The sequence below is a fragment of the Sarcophilus harrisii genome, chromosome 5 (genome assembly GCF_902635505.1).
Source record: "Sarcophilus harrisii chromosome 5, mSarHar1.11, whole genome shotgun sequence".
NCBI classification, from domain to species: Eukaryota; Metazoa; Chordata; class Mammalia; order Dasyuromorphia; family Dasyuridae; genus Sarcophilus; species Sarcophilus harrisii.
In genome coordinates this window covers 67,934,429-67,953,505 of record NC_045430.1, presented here as the reverse complement: position 1 = coordinate 67,953,505, position 19,077 = coordinate 67,934,429, and the positions used below count along the sequence as shown (strand labels likewise).

General features: G+C 34.1%; 1 protein-coding gene across 2 annotated transcripts in view; it reads left to right on the top strand.

The window, feature by feature from the left end:
- SYT10 (synaptotagmin 10) overlaps positions 1-19,077 on the top strand; it is a 154,076-nt gene that overhangs the window by 7,438 nt on the left and 127,561 nt on the right. For both annotated transcript variants that reach the window (XM_031940505.1, XM_031940504.1), the window contains exon 2: positions 7,624-7,721. The gene's annotated coding sequence lies outside the window, so the exon portion shown is untranslated. The remainder of the gene's footprint in view (positions 1-7,623; positions 7,722-19,077) is intronic.

The window sequence follows — 19,077 nt, the reverse complement described above, 5'->3', positions numbered from 1 at the left end:
GGAGAATGACATGAATCAGACCTATATTTTAGGAAAATCACTTTAGTGGCTGAGTGGAGAATGGATTAGAGTGGGGAGAAACTTGAGTCAGGCTATTTGTAATCCAGTGTTGAGATGAAGAGGTCCTGCACTAGAATGGTGGCAATATCAGAGGAGAGAAGAGAGCATATTCAAGAGATATTGAAATTGTGACAAGTCTTATCAGCATATTAGATTGGGAGAGGAAAGTAATGTGGGGAGAGTATGAAAAAGTAAGGACTATTTATACATTTTAAAGGAACAAAATTATTGTATTGCAAGCCAGTTCCTTGACTTCAGCATGGAATTTGATATCCATGTCAATAATTTGTTCCTTAGAGAAAGAATTGAGTTTGTTTTCTTGAGGTTCTGGGATCTAGGGATTTCTTTGTTTTCAATGGAAAGACTACATTATTTTTTAATTGAGTCCTAGGAACTGAGCTATTAAAAATGTCATTAGAGACTTCTTATCATGAGACATCCCAAGTCATTGACCACATTCTTGGATCCCATAAACTACATAGAAACCTCTTCTCACCTACATTATTGCAATTATCTCCTAATTGAACTCTTTTCTTCAAATTTCTCCTCTCTCCAATTAATTTTCCATACAGCTTTTGTGGTGATTTTTCCTAAAGTTTAGTCAACCATTTTACTCTCTTCAGTAAACTGATTACCTCTAAGATCAAATATTTTCTCCTTCCTTAGCGTTCAAAGGTTTTCACCTTATTTCAACCTTCTTTTTAAGCTTTATTTTACATTACTACTTATAATTCCATGTGTTGGTCAAACTGGTCTTCTTGACATTCTTCACATAAGATAGACACTCCATCTTTTTTGTCCACATATTTTTACAAGTTCTCCTTGAATGAAATGAATACTCAACACACTTACTTACTTCTTACATTCCTCTCTCTCTGTATATAAATATTTTCTCCCACATAGAATGTAAGTTTGAGGGGAAGGAGGAGGGGAAAACAGTTTTATTTTTTTATTTCAGTGTTAGTCTAACACAGTGGTTAATCAGGTCACTCTAGGCTGGAGCCACAGAACTGGTCACAAATCCCTGTCCTGTATTTACTTTCATACTTTTCCCTGGGTTCATATTTCTGTGTTTGTCTGTCTGTCTCAATAGAATGACTAGGTTTTTACTGACACCTCAGATTCCTGAAGAACATTTCTATTTTTGGATCTAGTCTAAGAGGTTCTTCCCAGAGGAGGAAAGGAAGTAAAAAGATTATTCAGACAAACAAGAATCAGTTATAAAACAGACAGTTTTAATCCTGCACAGAAAGAGAACTCTGCAATACAAAATGATAAAACAATTTCAATCAGTCGAGAGACTAGTACACATTTCTCATTGGGACATTTACAAGAAAGTTGCTCATTATCTTTATTGCATTTCATCTCTATTGGATAATGCCTGATGAATATCGGGAGAGCACTTTTCTTCTCAGTAGTTTCTTTCCGTGTATGGTTGGCTTTCCCTCTTGTCCTTTCTGTTGCTGCCTTTGTCATGGCTGTTATTGCTTCTGAAACCCTCCAGTAATCTAATACTTCACCGTTTGGATGCCTGGGAAATGATAAGACAAAATGCCCTTCAAGATTTCACAAGGCACTATATCAAAAGAAAGAAAACACAAATAAGAGGCTCCACTCCAGACAAACACTTGCCTTATAAGACCGTGTTTCTATGGGCAAGTCCAGGGGTGTTCAACACCAGTTCTCCGGAGTTTAAAGTTTCTTCCTCACATCTTAACAACCTGCAGGAAGGAGATTCTTGAAGACAGGGTTTTTTTCTATAGCCCAGTTTCTTAAATTGTGGTTCGTGATTCTCATTTGGGATCTCATAACTGAATGTGGGGATCATGAAATTATTTTTTATCATCAGTAAATGTTTGATTTTTATTTGTATTTTATATATCTGTATACCTGAGGTCACATAGAAATTTCTTGGGCAAAAAGGAATCACAAATGAAAAAAAGTTTAAAAAGTCCTATCTAATAGTATATTCACAAAGTTTCAGCTGAGCAACCAGTTAAATGAGTATTGATAATCAACAAGAAGGGCCAAGAGAGTTCTACTCTCTCACTATTGTATCATAGGTATATAGTATTTATTAATTTGTTGATTGATAGTTTTGTGTCATCTGAAAAATCTTATATATCCTGTATTCAATTATTTGCTAAACATGTTAAATAAAAAAGGGTCAAGGAAAATATGGTTGTTTACAAATGTTGCACTGGCTGCTTGTGATTCAAGAATTCAGAGGAAAGAGGCATAAAAAGAACGGGTGATCAATCTAAGCTTTAGTATGGAGTTCACTTGTAGGAAACCATGAAATGGAACCTTGGGATGGACAGCAGGACATATCCATGAATATAAGGCAATACAGGAACTTGGTTTTTAAGTTGTTTATGTACTTTACTGAAATGACTTAAGGAGGGAGTAGGTTGAAATTTGTAGAAAATGTTGGGCTATATGGTCAAAATAGGATGTGTAAATATAAATGTTCTACCAAGAATTGGCTGCTAATCACATATCATTCTTGACCTAGTGAGATGATTTTTGAATTTTTCACGCCTAACTACAACCATGATCCAATAACACATTTTGCTAATGTTACACAGAGCAATTAATTATCTTTGAGTATGATTGTTCAATCAGTAAAACATCTTCACTTCCTGATTCTCTTCTTTCTCTGTACTCTGTTCTTTGGAAATCTTATTCACTTTTACAACTCTAATGATTAATTCTTGGAAGCCTATCTTCCAAAAGTATAAATGTAGGTAATGGAGATTTCCAACTCAGAAAGATGTGATTCTACTCAAATTCCTTGCTGTATATTTTTACCTGAAAATCTTGCTGGCACTTGAAACTCAACAGATCTCAAAATTATCATCCTCCCTAAACTCCTCTGCACCAAATTGCCTCCTCCTGTTTTCTCTTTTTAAAAGTCTTCTAGAAAGATTTTTTAAAATAAAAGAAACCCAGGAATTTTGCTAGGTTTATTCCAATTTGCAATTTTTTTCTTATAGCTTTTTATTTACAAGTTATATGCATGGGTAATTTTACAGCATTGACAATTGCCAGACCTTTTGTTCCAATTTTTCCCCTCCTTCTCCCCAACCCTTCCCCCAGATGGCAGGTTGACCACTACATGTTAAATATGTGAAAGTATAAATTAAATACAATATAAGTATACATGTCCAAACAGTTATTTTTTAAAAATTTAATAGCCTTTTATTTACAGGATATATGCATGGGTAACTTTACAGCATTAACAATTGCCAAACCTCTTGTTCCAATTTTTCACCTCTTATCCCCCCACCCCCTCCCCTAGATGGCAGGATGACCAGTAGATGTTAAATATATTAAAATATAAATTAGATACACAATAAGTATACATGACCAAAACGTTATTTTGCTGTACAAAAAGAATCAGACTCTGAAATATTGTACAATTAGCTTGTGAAGGAAATCAAAAATGCAGGTGTGCATAAATATAGGGATTGGGAATTCAATAATGGTTTTTAGTCATCTCCCAGAGTTCTTTTTCTGGGCATAGCTGGTTCAGTTCATTACTGCTCCATTGGAAATGATTTGGTTGATCTCGTTGCTGAGGATGGCCTGGTCCATCAGAACTGGTCATCATATAGTATTGTTGTTGAAGTATATAATGATCTCCTGGTCCTGCTCATTTCACTCAGCATCAGTTCGTGTAAGTCTCTCCAGGCCTTTCTGAAATCATCCTGCTGGTCATTTCTTACAGAACAATAATATTCCATAATATTCATATACCACAATTTATTCAGCCATTCTCCAATTGATGGGCATCCACTCAGTTTCCAGTTTCTGGCCACTACAAAGAGGGCTGCCACAAACATTATTGCACATACAGATCTTTTTCCCTTCTTTAAAATCTCTTTGGGGTATAAGCCCAGTAGTAACACTGCTGGATCAAAGGGTATGCACTGTTTGATAACTTTTTGAGCATAGTTCCAAATTGTTCTCCAGAATGGCTGGATGTGTTCACAATTCCACTAACAATATATTAGTGTCCCTGTTTTCCCACATCCCCTCCAACATTCTGCATTATCTTTCCCTGTCATTCCAGCCAATCTGACAGGTAGTAGTATCTCAAAGTTGTCTTAATTTGCATTTCTCTAATTAATAATGACTTGGGGCATCTTTTCATATGGCTAGAAGTAGTTTCAATTTCTTCATCTGAGAATTGTCTGTTCATATCCTTTGACCATTTATCAATTGGAGATGCAATTTTTTTTCTTATAGGTATTTTCAAATAATTGTTTTCTGTGTTCATGTCTTTTTTTTTTATTCTTTTTTATTTTTATATATCAAAACACATGCCTGGGTAGTTTTTCAACACTGACCCTTGCAAAACTTTCTGTTCCAAATTTTCCCCTCCTTCCCCTCACCTCCTCCCTTAGATGGCATGTATTCCAATACATGTTAAAATATATATTAAATCCAATATATGTATACATATCCATACAGTTATTTTGCTGCACAAGAAAAATTGCATCTAGAAAGAAAAAAAACCTGAGAAAGAAAACAAAAATGCAAGCAAACAACAGAGTGAAAATGCTATGTTGTAGTCCACACTCAGTTCCCCCAGTCCTCTCCCTTCCCACAGCCATCTACAACCAGGGAGATTACTGTTCATTACTGAACAATTGGAACTGGTCTGAAATCAATTCATTGTTGAAGAGAACCATCTCCATCAGAATTGATCATTGTATAGTCTTCTTGTTGGCATGTATAATGGTCTCCTGGTTCTGCTTGGTTCACTTAGCATCAATTCATAGAAGTCTCTCCAGGCCTTTCTGAAATTATCCTGTTGGTCATTTCTTATAGAACAATAATATTCCATATGTGTTCATGTCTTAAGCTTCCTTGTCACTATAGTAAATCTTTGTGGCTGGGTTCTTTTTTATTTGTTCATTCTTCTATAATTATTTGGACTTTATGTTAGTTTGAAAAACTTTTGTTTTTTATTTTTTAAAATTAGGTTTGTACTTTTATAATTTGTTTTATCTCTAAATAAAGAGAAGCTGACTTTTATTGTCATCAAAAGATAATATTCGCTATGCATATATTTGCTTTCAATTTGTACTTTGCCCTCTTGTTGTAAGAGATCTGGACAATTTTCCTTTATGTTTTCTTGAAATATAACATCTAGATTTTTGTGGCAGTTATCTAACAACTGAGGAAATACTCTATGCAAAAGTAATTTATTGGATAAACATGCAGAATAAATAGGTCAGTAGACTCTCCAGTCAGTCCAAAGACCATCACTACAGTGTAAAGCAAATTTTTATACATAAAAGACAATCAAATAAGACCAATTGATTATGATAAAAACAATTAACTAAGATACATACCAACATGCAAAATTAGGTAACCTAGTCTTTAACTGGAGGAAACAATAGAGACTTTCCTGTTACAGGCCAGAACTTGCAAGGAAGTACTAAGTGGAATTGAGGAGACAATGATTAAATCTAGTTTAGCATTTGACTCAATCCTATTACAAATAATGTTATGGGCCAGAACTTGAAACAGGGTAGTAAGTGGAATTACTAAATGGAATTGAGGAGACAATGGTTAAATCTAGTTCAGCATTGATTTAATCCTACAACAAATGATGGTTTCCTAATGATGTAATGATTGGTTTGTACTCAATGTGTAGCATATAAACTAGAAGCCTCAGTCAGGGAGATTCAGAGATTTAGAAACAAGGGGACAGAATGCTAGAGTCTGAAGGCTGGAGCACAAGCCCTCAGTCATAATTTTCATCAAGTTACCCCCACCTTCACCTTGAGTAAAGTTCTTTTTGTTCTTCTTGTTCTAAGCCCTTAATTCTTTTTTCACAACTTTATTTCATGCATCTCATTTCTTTTTTCCATTTTCACTACCATCTCATTCAGTTTTAAAAATCATTTAAAATTTATTTATTAAACCATTTTGTTTCTTTAAGAAGATTTATCTCTTCCAGAAATTCTGTTTGACTTTTGTCCAAGCTACATTTTTCTTTGAGACCTTTGTTTATAGATATTTTAAAATCATTCTTTTCTCCTGGATTTGTCTTTTAAGCTGATTAGGATTGTTTTTATTTGTTTATTCTATCCACCTACTATTTATTAGATTTTATTTGAGGGCTGGACTCTGTCCACTTCTGAAGGGAACATTTAAGCTGAGCTTCTGTTCTTTTATGTGATTCTAAAGCTTTCCCAATCTGGTGTAAAACCTGATCAATGCCGAGTTTCTGACCCAGGTTTGAGCCTGCTGCTTTGAACTTAGTTTACAGTTTCAGTGGATTGCTGCTGGACTTGGTGACTTTTAGCCTGCTGAGATATACTGCAAGCTTTAACCTTGCCTGGAGGTGTAGAATTGAGTCCCTGTTCTGTTCCTAGTCAGAATCACAGTTACTATTTGAATTTTTCCTCATTCATGGCTACGGGTCATGATCTTAGCCATTCCTCTCCACCAATCCAGAATAAAGATACCCTTCAGAAGAAGTCCACTCTGAATCTATGATCTGGAATTAAGTAGTGGGTGACAAAGCTGCTGAGTAGTAACTGTTCTTGTATCCTGCAGTAGTTAATAAATCTCTAGATCTTTTTATGCTCTGGTGTCCAATCTTGATTTTCTTTCAGTCTCTGAGCTCTAGAATCCCTTATGTGCAGCATGTTGCACATGGGCTGCATGTGACCACATGGTGAGTGTCTTTACATTTTTATCTACCTAAGCTGATTTGTGCTGAAAAAAAAAATAACCCTTAAAAAAAAACTTACTTATCAAAATAAAATCTAATGCAATTTCTAGATCTCTTTGGAGGTAGGGTGCTGTGGAAGCTAAATTATACTTCTTTCAACTTTGCCATCCTGACTCTGCCTCCTTGCTAGTTATTTCTTGAAAGTTATTAAAACATTTCTTAATACGTAATTTGTTCAAGGGACTAAAGGCTGAAACTATTGACATCCCTTCATCATTACCTAGATACAAAGCAACTACAAGGATTACATGGATGTTTCAATACCTGGCTGGTAGATGAAGATGGGTAACTCAAGTAAGGGAATTTCACTTAATTGAATTAAATTAAAGTCTCCTCAATATGTATCCTTATTGAATATTCTCCTCCTGTTATGGTTAAGTAAATCTAAATAACTGTTTAAAGACCTATGAGGGTCTAATTTTGTTTCAGTATTAAAGCTAAACTACCATGGGACTGGTATGAGTCAGGTGTAGCTCAAAATACCTATTATCTTCTTGCATTGCTTCTCACTAACTGCATATTAGTCTAGTTATCCCTGTATGCAATGTTTTCCCCCGGAGCAATGAGTCATAAGAAAATAACAGGATTCTTTTTTATATAAACCAAAATGGGCTTCCAAGCTAGAAACTAAAAAATCTACATTCTATATAACATGATGGACATGACTCAGTTGAAAAGAAATCATGCTGTAAGAAACTGAGACTACATTGGTCACTGGGAGAAACGAATGTTGTTCACTGGCTGGTATGACTATTTTTAGAGCTCTGACGTACATCCATTTGCTATAGTAACCTTTTTATTTTTCTTAGCTTTGTGAACCTATGTGCTTAAAGAGAGAGTTGGTAACTGAAGCTGGTTGGTGACATGGTGAAGGGGGACAAAGTATCACATGTTGAAGATAATTAAGGTAAGGAATGAATCCTATCCCCCCTGCCTCTACATCAGTGCCCCAAATAATCTTTCTCTGGATCTTCCCCAGGCTTTAAAATTGTTTGTGCTTCTCTCTTCCTCTACAATCAGACCTATTTCCAATCTTACTTCTAATGCATTCATAGCCCATTCTATGTTTCTTCTTCTCAATCCTGCATTTCCTCAAGCAAGTCTTAGGGTTTTGGGGTTTAGTATTAAAACACACACACACACACACACACACACACACACCAATCCAGGAAACCTTTTCATATTATCTCAGTGTATGTAGAGAAAAATGAAAGAACTCTATTGCACAGATGTGGCAGACAATTAAACTTTATTTCCTTAGCTAAACAGGTGGAATTAGGCAGAAAAAATTCAGCACTAATCAAATTAAATTCAAATTTTATTTTTATAGAATTATGCACAAAAAATACATCTGAAATGCACCGAATTAAATGATTGGTAGGCAGGAATAAAGATTTTTTCCAAAGTTCACAATAAAAATGGATTGTATTAGTTGTCCAGGTAAATAGAATAAATTCTGGGATAACTTTTTCATATTAATATTTTGTGTGAAATAAACAGGAACTAAGACATTTGAAAATTGAGACAAATTTTGACATTTATTATTGTACATATAGTTATAAATAATAATAGTACTGCTCATCTAAAATTTTCCAAGAAAGACATATTTCTAATAAATACTTTAAGTTTAGATATGCGTGTATTTTTATGTATTGTTTTGCCTGTAATTTAAATTAAATTACAAGTTCGTTAAAGGAAAAAAAATAGTACTTTCTTTCATTCATTTTTCAGTAACATCTACTTTATGATTCTATTTGGGGTTTTCTTGAGGAAGATACTGGAGTGGTTTTGTAATTTCCTTCTCCAACTCATTTTACAGATAAACTGAGGCAAATAGCATTTAGTGACTTATTAACATACCTGTTAAGTATTCGAGACTACCTTTGAACTCAGAAATGAAGATGAGTCTTCTTGACTCCTGACCTGGCACTCTATCTAAAGGGCCACCACGCTGCCCAGAGATGGTACATTCTAGGTTAAATCTTATACTTTACACAGTAGTATTACTAACTTTACATTACTGAATACCAGTTTGTTGATTCATTTATAAAATTAGGGAATTTGACTAAATGATTTCTAAGTTTCTTTCTAGCTATCCAACAACTTTATTCTAATATAATCTGGTTTCCTTCGATTCTCATCTCAAATCCTATTTTCTGTGGGATGCATTATCTCATTCTGTTAATTCTTATTGCCTTTCCTCTGAGATTCCCATCTACTATGCATATATCTTGAATGTATCTAGTTTTTTTATTTTTACATTTAAATTTTTTACATTCATACATCAGAATGATAGCTTGTATATAGGAATTATTTTTGCCTTTCTTCATATCTCCAGTACTTACCACAGTGCTTGGAATATACTAAGTTTTTAAATACATTTTGGTTATTTGATTGACTCTTTCTATTCAAACTGGTCTCCCACTATTCTCCAACATAGATTCTTGGTTCCTCTAAGGGATATATCTCTTTATATTACCTTCATTTACCTGCTTACACATCCCAAAAACACACACACACTGTTCCTCTGTTCATCCTGGTGTGCCTTCCTTCCTTTTTACTTATGTAAGTTCTACCCATTAGTTTTCACTGAACCATGAAGCATTCACTTTGTTAGTCTCATCACCATTTCTCTCTCTTACCATCCTGACTATATAAGCCAATCATTTTGGCACTTTATTTTATTTTAGCAAATATATTCTTTGCTCTCATTCTTTTAGAATAGAGATGACTACATCTCACCTACAAAATTCTAGTGGTGCCCCAGAAGTTTGAGTTGTGTCTATACACATATATTATCTATATTCTAATAGTTCGAGCTCCCATTCTGGGTGTGTACTTTCTCCCAATGTTCACTACCACTGATAGGACCCCAGATCTGTTTAACCACTTACTGTCAATTGCTTTTACATAGGGATTTACTTTAAATATATAGTAAGACCAAAAGTACCAACATTTCCGCTTCAAGGACACATTCACCCTTATATTGTAATCTTTGGTGTGAGCATTTAGGAAAAAGAAGTGAATTTAGTATAGTTGGTATTTATCATAAATTAACATTAAATTCAGTATTTGCTCCTTCAGCATGAATTTGGTGTTGATTTGTAAAATTTATCAATGGATTTGAATGGAATGGATTGGATGAAATATTTCTCAGTACTGAGACTGTCAAATGATCCCTATTCCCAGAGTGGGGAGATGAGATCTTGGGCCTCAGGTTTCAGGAAGTTACATGATCCCTATTCCCAGTCTTGAATCCTGGAATTCAGAGAGCCATGTGATCTCTAAAGACCAGACCCTCAAGAAGTGCCATGGCCCCACAGGAAGTGATGTGACCCATAGGAAGCAGACAACATTGGTCAAGGATAGTTCCATCAATAAATATACCCTTCAAAGAGTGGATGTACCTGATGGGTGGCAATCACCATTTCCTGACTACCTGCTTCATCTCTGGGACTTACCATTCTTTCTAGCAGAGGTACTCTGAAGCACAATAAGCAGTTTATGCTCAAAGGATGGCCATGGATTCCACTTCTGCACTTGGAAAGAATCAAAAAGAGGTAAAATAACTTAAAGTTGGGTAGCATGATTATAGCCTCAGTGAGAACCTGTAGTGGAAGGACAGATGATGAATTTGAACTCAGAGCACAGGAAACATGTAAAAAGTCAAGAATATTCTTCTTAAGAACTAGCTTTGAAAGTCTCTTCTGCTTTTTGTTTTATTTAATAGTTCTTTTTTCATTAATAGTATTTTATTTTTTTCAATTACATATAAAGATAGTTTTTGACATTCATCTTTGCAAGATTTTGAGCTTCAAATTTTACTCCTTCCCTCCATTCCCACCCCCCTTTCCAAGACAGCAAGCAATCTGATTTACAATCATATTAAACACATTAGTCATGTTGTGAAAGAAGATTAAAAAAAAAGGGGAAAAGCACAAGAAAGAAAAACAACAACAAAAGTGAAAATAGTTTGCATCAATATGCATTCACACTCCATAGTTCTTTCTCTGGATGTTTTTCTTTTTCTTTTTCCCACTGTAGTAGGAGTTAGAGCTGAGGGGAAATTAATGAGGAGATTGGTCACAGGGTATATATATATATATATATATATATATATATATATATATATATATATATATATATATATATAAATGGATAGATTCAAACTCAGGGCATATCTAAATCCACAAGAGAGTAAAATAATATACAGAGAGAAGAGAAGAGAGTGTAGGATAGAGCCTCGGAGGATACTCGTATTATCAGAAATGACCTGTATTAAAGATATAGCAAAGAGCATAAAGAAGAAGCAATCAGATATGTAAGAGAAAGTAGAAAGTATAGTCATAAAAACTTTTTCTTGTCAAAGATAATTGCTGTGTAAATGCTAAAACAAAAGTGGTTGATAAGAAGCTGAAAACCAAAACAGGAGACCATAAGAGAGCAACTGATTGCCCTTGGTGAATTTAATTCACCTTATTCAAATATAGTTTGATAAACAGTTTGACTTGCAAATCAAGCAGTGGATTTGTTATACTCATTTTTGTAAACTTATTTCTCATGGATGAAATAGTTGGTTGCTTATGAGATAAAAAAGAGAAGAGTTAGAGAATAAAGGAATTATGTATTCCAAGAAAAACACATTACTAAAATATGTATGTAGATTTTCACTTCTTTTCTTTTTATATATAGATGTGCTAATAGTGCTCACTTCCAATGAGAAAAAAATGACACTCTCATGTTCCTAATTCATTTTCTCCAACTAATGCTGTTTGATGAATCATGGAAAGATTATAACAAACCTCAAATGATATTTACTGAATTGCACTCTCAAACTTAAAAATTCTTTCAATATTTTTCCTATTTATTTTGATATCTATTATGTAGAATCACACTGAGCTTAGTAAAACCCAGTCTTTTACAAGTACACACACATGCACATACACACAACAAACTGGAAGAAATGTACAATTATGTAATTGTAAAGCACAATTTTCTTTCCTGTCTATTTTATGAATCATAATGTAGTATGAGTATTAAATAAAGGAGACTTTTCAGGGATTTTTTTTTGTCAAGGAAAATCTAAAAATATGAGCAAGCTGCCAGCATCGAGAATATCTTTTGTTGTTGTTATTGTTGTTTTGAATTCAACAAATTGTTAATATTCAATTGAAGAAAGCAACATTTTCTTCAAAATTAAGTGCATTAATCTGATATTGAAACATATCAAATACAACATTTATGTTTTAATATCATTTGTACTCTTCTTAAAATGTGACCCAGTCTGATATAACATCATTTTACCAGGAAATGTTTCATTGGTACTAGAATATATTTAATGCATAAGAATCATGATTAATCACAGGGTAAATTCAGTAAGAACTCTATTTGTAATAGCTCAGGGAATGAATAAAGTCTGAACAAATGAAAACACACACATATTCCCCCAAAACATTTTTAATAGAGTAATTAATAACCCAGGGCATTTTTGTAATTCCTGGAGTCTAGCTAAATAAACAGCAATTATTTCCTGAAAACTCACTGTGTCTACATTATAGAAGTATACCACATGGTCACAATGTAATTTCTTTGTTTTTGTACTGAAGTATCCTGATTTAAGAAATAGAATTATGAATGATCAACTTAGTAATTGGAAACATATAATAATAATAAAACATTGCTAAAATATTTGTTTTATGTGTTTATGACATTATTTGTTATTATTATTTAAAATAATAATTTGACATAACAGTCTTCACAGACTTCCCCAAAAAAGTATTTTTACCCTGTAAATAAAGTCCTTTAGTAGTAAAATGGAAACTTAAACCCTAACAACAAATATGTCCAATTTGGGCAGCTTCCAGACTAAGAAGAATCATGAGGAGGCAAACAGATGAGAGAAGAGACTATTTTTTTTTTTGTCTCTTTTTGTATCCCTAGCACTTAGCACAAGTGTTGACACATAATTAACACTTCATTAATACTTATTGATTATGCCTGTGTCAGAGTAGTGAAAAGAGTGAGTCTAAAGGGGATATTACACTCCCATCTAATTTAATAACAAGTTGAGAGATCAAGAATTTCTATCATTGTCTCTAGAGATGTCCACTAAATCTAGTAGCAGTATTGAAAACATTATTCTGAGAGTCCATAGTATGCATTAGGATGTTAAAAGAGTCTATGACACAAACATTGTGAAAGAATTTTCACCTTTTGGGGAATGGCTAAACAAAATATGATATATGAGTGAAGTGAACAGAACTAGGAGAACAATTTATGCAGTGATAAAAACAATATAAAGAAAAATAACATTGAAAGACTTTAGAATTCTGATCTGAGTAATAACTAGTCACAATTCCAGAGGACCAAATATTTATAACATGATCTGCACTTTAATGACAGAAGACTTTAAATATACCTACATGTTTTTGGACATGATCAATGAGGATATTTGCTTCCCTTCATTATGCTTATTTGTTTTGAAGGGCATTTTTTCCTTTTTCTGAAAATGAGGTGGGAAAAATTGTAGAGAAAAAAAAGAAATAGTAATTGGAAAAATAATAAGTTTTTTAAAAATCACTTACTTGTCTTCAGTATGATTGATCATTATATTTAATGCTATTTATTATATTTAATACTATTTAAGTGACAGCTTATTTGAAAAATAATAGATAATATAATGTAATAAATAATGCATTATTTATTATAATCATAGGTGTTTTACATATTTATATAAAATATATTGTGAACATTATTTATTATAATCATAAATAATTTGTGATTCCTAAGCAAATCATAAAGGATGGAAAAGGACCCACATGTGCAAAAATGTTTGTAGCAGCTCTTTTTGTGGTAGCAAAGAATTAGAAAAGGACTGGATACCTACCAATTGGGGAATTGGCTAAACAAATTGTGGTACATAAAGGTAACAGAATATTATTATTCTATAAAAAATGAGGAACAAGTTGATTATAAAAAGCCTGGAAAGATTTACATGAACTGATGCCAAGCAAAACAAGTAGAAATAAAATATATTGCACATCATAACAGCAAGAATGTGCGATGATCAACTATGAAAGACTTGGTTCTTCTCAGTGGTTCAGTGATTCAAAGCAATCCCAATAGACTTTGGACAGAAGATGCCATCTGCATCCAAAAAAAAAGAACTAAGGATGCTAATGTAAATCAATATGTGCTATGTTCATTTCTTTTTTCTGTTTTTTAAATTTCTCCCATGGTTTTTTCCTTTTGCTCTGATTTTTCTCTTCCAACATTCATAAAGCAATGTGTATTAAAAATAAATAAACTTGCTACAATAAAAAAGAAAATACTCCCTTTTATTAGTTCTTAATTCTTAACAGCACTAGAGCTTTTTGTGCATGCTTGTTTTACAATATTATTGTAGCAAAAGGCAATCTTCTTCATAATTTTTGATTTATAGAACACAAATGTTTTCTGTTAAGAATTTTAAAATGGAGAAATGCTCGTACAATTGAGAAAAAATGCAATAATGCAAAATTATTATTATATTTCCCTCATAAATTACTGTCACTGAAAACATTGCTGAACTTTAGAGAATAATAAAGACTTCTTTGCAGTGTCTCCAAAAATAATATAAAGATTAGTCTTTGTATCCCAATTGCAATCTGCTGTGTCTGGACCAACAAATTTTTATTTCTTATTAGAATCATAAAATAGATCCTACTGGATCATGGCATCAAGAACAGGATCCTAATTGAAATGATTATTAATTTCTTACTTTGCTTCAGGCTAGTAGACATGAACTTTGAGAATCTTTAGCTGGTCTAGAAACTTTTCTTTTTTTCTTTTAATAAGTTTTTATTGATAGTTTCTCTTTCTTACATAATCACAGTTATCATCAGTATTCTTTGCTCACTGTACTCCCAGAGAGTTATCCCATATAACATAACATTTTTAAGAAGAAAAAAAATAATCAGCACTACTGATTGATATAGGTAAAAAAGTCCTAAAATATGTGCAATGTATGACCACTTAGGAAACTGTTAAGGAAACTGTTACCTCCATGGAGAGGTGGGTTAAGGGTGTCTACTCATATATCTTTTTTACAGTCATACTTAATCTTTATAATTTTGGTATGTTCACTTTTGATGTTTTGGTGTGTGATTTTTTTTCATTTAAATTATTATAGTTGTGTCTATTGCTGACTCTGCTTACTTCACTCATACAGAACTTTCTATACTTCTCAGGATTCATCTCATGTATAATTTCTTACAGCATAATAATATTCCATTACATTTATATACCATATTTTGTTTAGCCATTCTACAGTCAGTGGTATGTATTTTGTTTCCAATTCTTTTCAATCATAAAAAATTCAGGTATAAATATTATAGTGTATATGGGGATTTTCTTATCAATGACTTCCTTGGAGAATAAACAAAGTAATAGAATCCCTGAAAGTAATGAACATTTTAATCACTGTATTTGAATACTTCTAAATTAATATCCAAAATACTTCTATCATTTCACAATTCCCATAATAATGAAGTAATATTCTTAACCTTTCCTAATGCCTCCAACATTTATTATTGCCATTTTTGATCATTTTTGTTTTAATTTGTATTTTTATTATCAGTGATTTGGAGCATTCTTTCATGTGGTTGTGATCAACCTGTGATTAAGCTGATTATTTAAAAGGTGACTCTTAAAAGGGACACCATTATACTGTTTCATGGTGTAAGAAATAAGTGTTTTACCAAGAACATCATTAACTCACTGATGAATCCAGGAAAAGAACTTTTTACATTCTTGAAAGAACTGGTATCTAGATAGTAGGCACATCCTTGAAGTGCAAAAGCTCAGACAATTCTTTCTCTAACAAGTCCCTCACTTGTTTCTCCCATTGGCTGGGTTACAGAGATTACAGCCCATCAGAAGTGCCTAATTCCCCCACTTGAGCATAAGTCCCTGATTACATTTCCCAATGCCATTGATCTTATTTGGTCATAGTTCCCTGTGAATGACAATTGGCAGTCCCTCTCTAAGTTTCGTTTCCTTTGTTTTACATCAGCCTAATTTTTAGATTTCATTTCTCAGGTTTCAGTTTCATTTCTCTGATTTTTTTAATGTACCTCTGTGGAAAATAACCCTCATCCAATTTTCACAATGACCTTCAGAGCATGTGCTTTTCACTCAAAATGAACATCTGCTGTTCTTAAGCTCTGACCAGGCAGATCATAATGTATAGATTTCAATTTCAGTAAATTGCTCTCGAATATCTGCATCAGAGACCCCAAGATTCAGATTAAAGACTAGTAATTTCCCACTTGTTGCAATGCCAGCCCTGCCTCAAAGCTTTGTCCAATAGGTTGGGTTGTCACTTATTTGGAAGGTGTTTTGGTCCACGTTAGGATGGGACTTGTTTCCTGCCACCACTGAGGACACTCCAGTGATCATGGCCAGCCAGTTCCGAGGGCCCCAGCCTTCGCTCACTCTGGCTGCCTCCTGAGTTTTTCAGCTACCCCAGCAGCTCTGAGCCACAACTAGCATCTGCCCTGGCCCCTGCTCTGCCTATCCTATTGGTTCCAACTGAGTTTAATGATGTTGCTCAAGGACAAGTTCATCTTGTCAGCCACAGCTGACATGGACTCAACTAAATTTTTATACTCTGATCATTAATATTAAGATTATATATTCATTTAGAATGTGGGTTGATGAGGTCCTGGATAACTAGGTGGAGTTAGCAGAAAAAGCCTGAAGTACTGATAAGATTATAATACTCCCTAAGGCAAGCAGAGAAGTTGCATTGATGGGGATCAGCTCAGCCTTATAGTCCTACACCTGTGGAGGTCTTGGGAAACCCCACTTTACTGTAATCAATCACAAAGCCAAGTTATGATGTCAAACCCTCAAAGTTAAATTTCCCCTACCCATGGCCTACACTAACTTTGCTGAATCCCTTTTGGGGTTAACCCACCAATGTGTTCTTCCATGTGGTGTCTTTCTTCTCCCAGTGCCTCAAGGAGTCTTTTTCTTTGTTATAGCTAACTTTTTTTTTTTTTTTAAATTAAAGCTTTTTATTTACAAACATATGCATGGACAATTTTTCAACACTGACCCCTGCAAAGTCTTCTGTTCCAAATTATCCCCTTTCCCCCCACACCCTCTCTAATATGGCAGGTAGTCCAATGTATGTTAAATATATTAAAATATGTTAAATCCAATATAGATATACATATTTATACAGTTATCTTACTGCACAAGAAAAATAGGATCAAAAAAGGAAAAAAACTGGGAAAGAAAACAAAATGCAAACAAACAAGAGAAAGAGTGTCAATGCTATGTTGTATTCCATACTCAATTCCCACAGTCCTCTCTCTGGGTGTAAATGGTTCTCTTCATCAATGAACAAGTGGAACTGGTATAAATAATCTCATTGTTGAAGTGAATCATGTCCATCAGAATTGATCATCATATAGTCTTGTTGTTGCCGGGTATAATGATCTCCTGGTTCTGCTCATTTCACTTAACATCAGTTCATGTAAGTCTCTCCAGGCCTCTCTGAAATCATCCTGCTGTTCGTTTCTTACAGAACAATAATATTCCATAACATTCACATACCACAATTTATTCAGCCATTCTCCAATTGATTGGGCATCCACTCAATTTCCAGTTTCTTGCCACTACAAAAAGGGCTGCCACAAACATTTTTGTACATGTAGGTTCCTTTCCCTTCTTTAAGATCTCTTTAGGATATAAGACTACTAGAAACACTGCTGGATCAAAGGGTATGCACAGTTTGATAGCCCTTTGGGCATGGTTTCAAATTGCTCTTCAAAATGGTTGGATCATTTCATAACTTCACCAACAATGTATTAGTTTCCCAGTTTTCCCACACTTCCCAAAACCATATTGGTTTTGATGACAGCTGCTTTATAATATAGTTTTAGATCAGGTACAGCTAGACTACCTTCATTTGTTTTTTGTTTTTTTTATTAATTCCCCTGAAATTCTTGACCTTTTGTTCTTCCAGATGAATTTTGTTATTACTTCTAGGTTAGTAAAATAGTTTCTTGGGAGTTTGATTGGTATAGCATTAAATAAGTAGATTAGTTTAGGTAATATTGTCATCTTCATTATATTTGCTCAACCTATTCAAGAGCACTTAATTTTTTTTCCAATTGTTTAGAGCTGACTTCATTTGTATGGAAAATGTTTTGTAGTGTTGCTCATATAGTTCCTGATTTGTCCTTGGCAGATAAATTCCCAAATATTTTATTGTTATAGGCCAGAACTCTGTACTTAAAACAAGGATTCTTACTAGGTGCTAACTAAGTGGAATTGATAAACAAAATGGTTATCTAGTTTAGCATGGTGATTCTAGTTCTCTAGTTTAGTACATGTACTTAGTACTTAATATAGTTCTACAAGATTCACACCTATGATAATATAATTATAAGAGAGCATATAAGCTGGGAGCCTCAGCGAGAGTCAGAGCCAGAGAAGACAAGTAGACTGGAAGAGGGAGCTCAAGCCCTCGGACTCAGAGATTCATTCTATCTTCATCAGTCTCATGTTGGCTGGCCTGTCCCTCCTGCTCCCCCCACTGAGACCAAGGCTGGTCTGAAAGGTTCCAGAAAGCTGACCCGGGCCCCAGGCAAGGAAACTAGATTGTGAAGGAGATAGTAAAGGATTTAGATTTTTAACACCTGGCTATTCTTGTGGTGCTTACTGTACTAAAATGAAGGCTGCTCCAACACCTCCAGAAAAACCAATAAGAACACTACATTTTGGCACCCAATATGGTGGACAGTGTGACGTTGGTAGCCAGGGGGTTGGGGGGAGAGTGAGAGGGTGAAGGGGCCTCCTCCCCCACCCCCTGCGTGCTGGGACTGGGTCTTCTTGGAGTTGGATTGCTTGGCAATGCAGCCCAAAGCAGGTGGTAAACTCCATCTAAGGCTAAATACCAGCAGGAGACCAATAGTCAACAAGTACCATAAGGGAAAGTTGAAAAGAACTTTGAAGAGCGAGTTCAAGAGGGCGTGATCACCTCCTTTTTGGGTTCTCACCTGGTCCTGAGAAGAGAGGGTGTGACCATCTATGTTCTAAACCAAAAGAAAGTAGGAGATCTTTATCAATTCCACTGAGTTAGCACCTTGTAAGAATCCTTGTTTTAAGTACAAAGTTCTGGCCCATAACATTTTATACTATCAATAATTATTTTAAATGGAATTTCTCTTTGTATCTCTTGCTTTGTTAGTGATGTATAAAAATGCTGATGA